We start from the raw sequence: 6870 nt of genomic DNA, 5'->3' as shown, positions 1-6870 counted from the left end.
TGCAATAATGCTCCCCCCAAAATCAAAGAGGAGGATGGACTACTTAGAAAAAGGGGGGACAGTCTGCTTGCAAGTTCTCTGCAATGTCATTGAGGGAACCAGGTGGTTGAAAGGATGAGATGCAAGAGTGCATCTTTCCCCAACCTCATTTCCCTCGCCTGATGTCAGTTGCATGGTGTCAGTTTCCCTTGCTGCAATTGACATTTCGACTGGCCACTCTGCTGCTGCAAGGTCTGGGTGGTGTGTGTGTGTGTTTCTGCAAACTCCGCAGTGCCCATCCTGTTTGACTCCACGCCGCTGCTGCCGCTGCGGTTGCAGTTTGACGCAGCCGGCGGAGCTACTGCAGCAGAGAGAGGAGGAGACAGGAGAGGAGGGGGGCACCGAGCCTTCCCTCCCCCTCCCCCGCCCCCTTCCTCACGCCGATAGGTTGCCCTGCTCCTGATTGACGTCGCGGCCGGCCAATGGGAAAGCGGCACTGCCACCGGCGGCTGGCCGAGCTGTCAGCCCAGCTGAATGCTCAGCTCGCAGGTAGCACAGTGAGCGGCAGAGCCGGCTCCCCTCCAGGTGAGCTCCAGCACTTTGTCCATTGACTTCTAATGCGACCCGCCGCCGGTAAGTGCAACTGACTGCAGCTAATTACCCCTCCTTATTGTCGGCAGCTGAGCTGTTGCTTTATTTATCTTTTTTTTTGGTTAGCACAGCTTTGAGAGGCAGCAGCTAAACTCTGGCTTTGGGCTGCATTTCAAACCCTAAAATGCTACCCCTCCACCATCTCACTCGCTCATTATTTACAACACCATTCAAACTTTCATTTGTGGTTTTAAGAAATCAGTCTGAAAGAAAATCAGTTCATTGAAAGCCTTTTTTGGCGGGCAAATGAATTCACTTTTGAACAGATGAGGCGGTGCCTTGGGGTAAGTGGGGAGCCTTGTCTGGACACTGGTAACGACCTGGCAGCGAACTTGAATATCTTAAGTCGTATTTTGGCGACATCAGATGGCAACCCCCCCCCCCCCCCCCATACCCCCCAAATGCCAGCTTTATAAATTGGAGCAGTGTGAAAATATTTACCAAAGGTGGATGGATAAATAAACTGCAATTTTACAAAAATAAGTGATTGGGCAGAGGGTTGAGCCTCGGACACATTCAATGCAATTAAGTGCTCGGTTGTGTTGTAGGTCTGTGAATGGGTGTATGTGTGTGTTCCTCACTTGGGAGTGTGTCAGTGTTGGTAACATGCTGGGTTCATGATCAGCACACTGTAAGGAGAGCGATTAGCAACGAGAGAGTGAACCACGCATTGTGAACAATCTATACACCCTGGCAACACCCAGTGTGCAAAATTATGCTTTGCTGTCTACTATCACCTGCATATTTTAACATAGCTGGGTTTAGTTTTAGAATATACTGAATGATTTTGACACTGGGGTCTGCAATCCTGGTGGATGTCTGATTCAGGGGCGGTGGGCAAGATCACTTGATCGACCGCCTCCTCCAGTTGGCATTATGTCATCCCTGAACAGTCTCTGGAGTTCTATGTTTTAGTGCAAGGGAGCATCAGGGGCGACATCATTGCAGGGAGGTTAACAGTGCTCAATGTGGGAGGGAGGGAGGTGTGTGATAATGATTGTTGGTCGGGAGTAAATTTGAACCTGCCTGCTACTCCAGCTCCCCAGATGCCACCCTGGCTTTCCCCCCCACTTCCCTGCATAATACTTTGGTGAACTGCTCCTCCTCTGCATTTTCCGCCGCCTTTCTCATTCACCCCAGTGTCTAAACTTTGCCAATGAAAAATGAAAAAATGAAACGAAAATCACTTATTGTCACAAGTAGGCTTCAAATAAAGTTACTGTGAAAAGCCCCTCGTCACCACATTCCGACACCTCTTCGGGGAGGCTGGTACGGGAATGAGGTTCCTAATGAGCGATTTCTAAGAAACATCATCTAGCTATTTGTGTGGGTCGTGGATGGTGAGCTGTGATGATGTCTCACTTCCAACTGGCCTGTTGCTGACATTAGAGCAAAGAATATACTAGGCTGCCAGTCATTACCAGGAATCTCACTGACAGAGTAATGTATTCTGTTTGCAATTTAACATCGGTGACCTTCTGTTCTCCTCTACTGTAAGCTCCTTTACTGTAAGTCACATTGTGGAAGAACCATCACTATTAACACACTGGGGATATTTCCCAGAATTTACATCAGATTGCCATGGGTTCAGTGACCACGGGAAAAACATAGGGGGGCTAAAACCCAGCTCTAAATCATCATTTAATGCTTCTGGTGCGTGGTCTGTGTGATACTGTGTCGAGCCAAGTCTCAGGAGGAAGTGAGGAAATACTTGAATGCGAATAAAGCAAGAACATGGGTACATTAAAGAACCAATCTTGGAATAGTTGAGACATCCAAGTTGAAGGAGTCTGCATTTAACATCAGACTGATGGAAAATAGCTAATATCTTAAAGATTGGATACTTGTTAGGGTTCTTGCCTGGAGTCGGTTGAAACATATTATGGATGCCTGCCCCAATTGGTTCAATGAGGCTGTAGGATCTGATAAATGCACTTGCACATTTGTGAGGTTTGGGCGGGGCTCTTTAGCCTTGGTTACAGTCCATTTTAGCAGAAGGTACTCTGAAGATGAAACCCACGAGGAAGGCAGTGGGAAAAATCTACTCTTCTGGAGGAAGTTACTCAAGAATCTTGTGAGGCTCTGGCTGGACCTTGCCTTCTGAGAGTGTGTCCCTGGGTAATATTTCATGACAAGAGCCATCGCTGTCCACAGGTGACCAACTTTGCAACATAATTGAAGAAAAGTCAGGAAACTTGAAAAGCCTCTTCTGCTCCAAGCGTATTTGATGTAAATACTGGCGCTTGATGGCAAGTCGGTACATGGCATTACAACCAGAACGCCAAATGCTATTCGATCAACAAAAACATCCAAAGCAAAATTTATTCAATTGTCATGCGAATCTGCTTTGTTCCATTTTGAATAATAATGTGTAAGTTTCCAACAGTAATCTCTCCTGATTTCTCACTTCTGACTAATCTGATCATTAACCATTTCAAAGCCACAAAAATCTCATTTTTGCTCAATTAACCTTTGTTTTTAAAAAAATCTATCCGCCGACTGAATATTTTGTTTCTTTGGTAAATAAAAGATTTTTGGGGAACAAATGCAAGGGTTCGGTTCGCACCGATTTGTTATTTTGATTCGCCAGCAGCCTGTTTTCAATTGTTACCATCACACGTGCAAAACATTTGTAGTTTGAGGGAAAAAAATCAAGAAAAAAGTGAACGGTTTGCTTCAGGTCTCGGATAAACCTCTACATTAAGAAAAAATATGACCCCTTTGACCTGTAGATTTGAGTAAGAGTGGTTAGCCTCTAATTGATGTTCCTGCGATATTTTGTGATTTTTGGGACATCAGCTAAACATTACACTCTTCTGGCAGATTAAAGAAATAATTTTTTATTGCACCTTTACACCCTCACAGTGTTCCAAAGTGCTTCAAATTTAATTAAGTTGTTTTCTGAAGTGAGGTCACCATTGTAATGTAGGAGGAACAGCAGCCAATTTGTTCCTAATCGATTTAAAATCTTTTAATTTGAGACAAATTTAAGAAATATGAGCATGAGTGGACTGCTGTTGAGCCTGCTCTGCCATTCAACATGATCATGGCTGATCTTCATCTTCAATTCCACTTTCCTGCACGCCCCGCATATTCCTTGATTCCCTGGGAAACCAAAAACCTGTCTATCCTAGCCTTAAATGTTTTGGCATTGGTTATGTTTCATCCATAATCCTCTGGAATTCCAATGATTCACAACCCTTTGAGTGAACTAATTTCTCCTCGTCTCAGTCTTGAATGATCTTTAAACTAAGTGTGTGTCCTTATCCCAAGATTGAGTCTCCATGTTTTATATTCCATGACCAGCAGGAACCATCTCTCTGCATCTCCCCTATTGAGCCCCTTCAGAATTTTGCAGGTTTCATTGCGATCACCTCTTATTCTTCTAAACTCCAGAGAATAAAGGCCCAATTAACTCATCTTTTCATCACAGGACAACCCTCTCATCCCAGGGGCCAACCTTGTGAATATTCACTGACCGACCTCCAAGCCTTCCTTAACTGTGGAGACCAAAACTCCAGAAGCAGTCTCGCCGAAGCCCTGTACAATTGGAACAAGGAGCCTTTGTTCCTGTACCCCAATCCCCTTTCAATAAAAGCCAACATGCATTTGCCTTCCTAATTGCTTGTACCTCTGTGCTACCTTTTTTGATTCCTTGTACAGGCATGCCCAAGTCTGCCTGAGCATCAACACTTACAAGTTTCACACCCTTTATAAAATATTCTGCTTTTATATCTTATCATCAAAGTGAATGGCCTTGCATTTCCCCATACTATACACCCATATGTCATCTTGTTCTCTGCTCACTTAACCTATCTATATCTCTTTGCAGACTCTCTGTTTCTTCCTCTTCCCAGCTAGCTGTGCATCATTATCAGAATTAAATACATTACTAGCTGGCTCTTCATCTAAGTCATCAATATAGATTTTAAATAGCTGAGACCCCAGCACTGATCCTTGCAATGCTTCACTTGTCACAACCTACCAACTTGAAAATTTCCCATTTATTCCAACTCTTTGCCTCCTGTCCATTAACTGGTCCTCTATCCATGCTGCCTACTCCATGACCCCTTGGGAGTGTTTCCACCCCTGCATTGCTAGCTGTGCATCATTATCAGAATTAAATACATTACTGGCTGGCCCTTCATCTTGGAGCATAACGGGAGAGGTCGATTAGCTTAACATCTTTTGTTGGAAAAATGTTAGAATCAATTAATAAGGAAGTAATAGCAGCGCATTTGGAAAATCATAACCTAATCAAGCAGAGTCAGCATGACTTCATGAAAGGGAAATCATATCTGACTAATTTATTAGTGTTTTTTGATGAAGTCTCGGACAGAGTGGATAGAGGGGAACCAGTTGATGTGTTGGATTTGGACTTCCATAAGGCATTCAACAAGGTATCTCATAAAAGTTAAGTCAGAAGATAAGAGCCCATTATGTAGGAGGTAGTATATTTGCATGGATAGAGAATTGACTAATGGGCAGGAAATAGCGAGTGGGAATAAGGGGTTCTTTTTCAGGTTGGTGACCTATAACTAGTGGGGTTCCACAGGGATCAGTGCTGGGACCGCAACTGTTTACAATTTATATTAATGACTTGGAGGAAGGCAGCGAATGTACTGTAGTCAAATTTGCAGACACAACAATAGGTAGAAAGGTAATCTGCGAGAGGGATACAAACAATTTGCAACAAGATATTGATAGGTTAAGTACGAGAGCAAAAAGTTGTCAAATGGAGTATAATATGGGAATATGTAAAGTTGTTCATTTTAAAAGTGAGAACAAAAGCAGTATTATTTAAATGGAGAAAAATTGCAGAAAGCTGCTACACACAGGAACTTGGGGTACTTGTGCACGAAACACAGAAAGCTAACACACACATGCAGCAGGTAATCAGGAAGGCTAATGGCATGTTGGCCCTTATTTCAAGGGAATTGGAGTATAAGAGCAGGGAAGTCTTGCTACAAGGTACTGGTGAGACCACATCTGGAGTACTGTGATCAGTTCTGGTCTCCTTATTTAAGGAAATGTAGTATTTACTTGGGTGGCGGTTCAGAGAAGATTCACTCGGTATGGAGGGATTGTTTTATGAGCAAAGGTTAAACAGGTTGGGACTCTGCTCATTGGAATGTAGAAGAATGAGAAGTGATCTCATTGAGGGCAGCGCGGTAGCATTGTGGACAGCACAGTTGCTTCACAGCTCCAGTGTGCCAGGTTCGATTCCCGGCTTGGGTCACTGCCTGTGCGGAGTCTGCACGTTCTCCCCGTGTCTGCGTGGGTTTCCTCCGGGTGCTCCGGTTTCCTCCCACAGTCCAAAGATGTGCAGGCTAGGTGGATTGCCCATGCTAAATTGCCCTTTGTGTCCAAAATTGCCCTTAGTGTTGGGTGGGGTTACTGGGTTATGGGGAATAGGGTGGGGGTGTGGGCTTGGGTGGGGTGCTCTTTCCAAGAGCGGGTGCAGACTCGATGCGCCGGATGGCCTCCTTCTGCACTGTAAATTCTATGATTCTATGAAACACGTAGGATTCTTAAGGGGCTTGACAGGGTAAATGCTGAAAGGATGTTTCTACCCATGGGAAACTCTCTAGACCCAGAGGCATAGTCTCAGAATGAAGGGGTCCCAATTTAAGACTGAGATGAGGAGAAGTTTCTTCTGAGGGTTGAGGGTCTCTGGAACTCCTTGCCACAGAGAGCTGTGGCGGTAGAGTCCTTGTGTATATTTAAGGCTGAGTTTGATATTTGATCAGGAAGGGAATCAAGGGTTTACGGGGAAAGGGCAGGAAAGTGGAGGCGAAGAATGTCAGATCAGCCATGAATGGTTGAGCAGGCTCGAGGGGACTGAACAGCCTACTCCTGTTCCTATTTCCTCTGGGCTTATTAGTGGAAAGAGGAGCTGAAATACAGGTTTAAGGAAGAGTTTAGATGTGGCAAGGGTTTCCAGAGAGGAGGGCCTAAAGCTTTGCCACTGATGGAATCAGTGAAGGAGAGAACACGCAGGTTAGTGGAGTTAGAAAAATAAAGGGCTCAAGGAGGGAAAGTGAACACGACGGAGGTGATTGCAGAGTTTGTTTGAACAAGGCCGCTGAGGGCTTTCAACATGATTACTTCAGATTTCGAGGTGCTTTGTGACACAAAAGTCAGTATCAGGAGACTGGCAGCGAGAGCACTGAAGATGGTGGCATGATCCTTCAAGTCTGATTGAAGGTGTCCCATCCAGATGCTGTATTTATCTTCCAC

At 44.7% G+C, this 6870-nt stretch overlaps 1 protein-coding gene across 9 annotated transcripts in view; it reads left to right on the top strand.

The window, feature by feature from the left end:
* Positions 1–503: 503 nt before the first annotated feature.
* Positions 504–6870, top strand: part of cntn1b (contactin 1b) — a 903199-nt gene continuing 896832 nt past the window's right edge. For 4 of the 9 annotated variants that reach the window (XM_038780271.1, XM_038780272.1, XM_038780270.1 and 1 more), the window contains exon 1: positions 527–612. The gene's annotated coding sequence lies outside the window, so the exon portion shown is untranslated. Of the gene's footprint in view, positions 613–6870 lie in introns of all 9 variants that reach the window. The other 5 variants (XM_038780269.1, XM_038780265.1, XM_038780278.1 and 2 more) reach the window with 4 other exon arrangements.

Source organism: Scyliorhinus canicula, chromosome 20, assembly GCF_902713615.1.
Source record: "Scyliorhinus canicula chromosome 20, sScyCan1.1, whole genome shotgun sequence".
In the NCBI taxonomy this organism is placed as follows: domain Eukaryota; kingdom Metazoa; phylum Chordata; class Chondrichthyes; order Carcharhiniformes; family Scyliorhinidae; genus Scyliorhinus; species Scyliorhinus canicula.
This window is presented reverse-complemented; position numbering and strand designations above follow the sequence as displayed.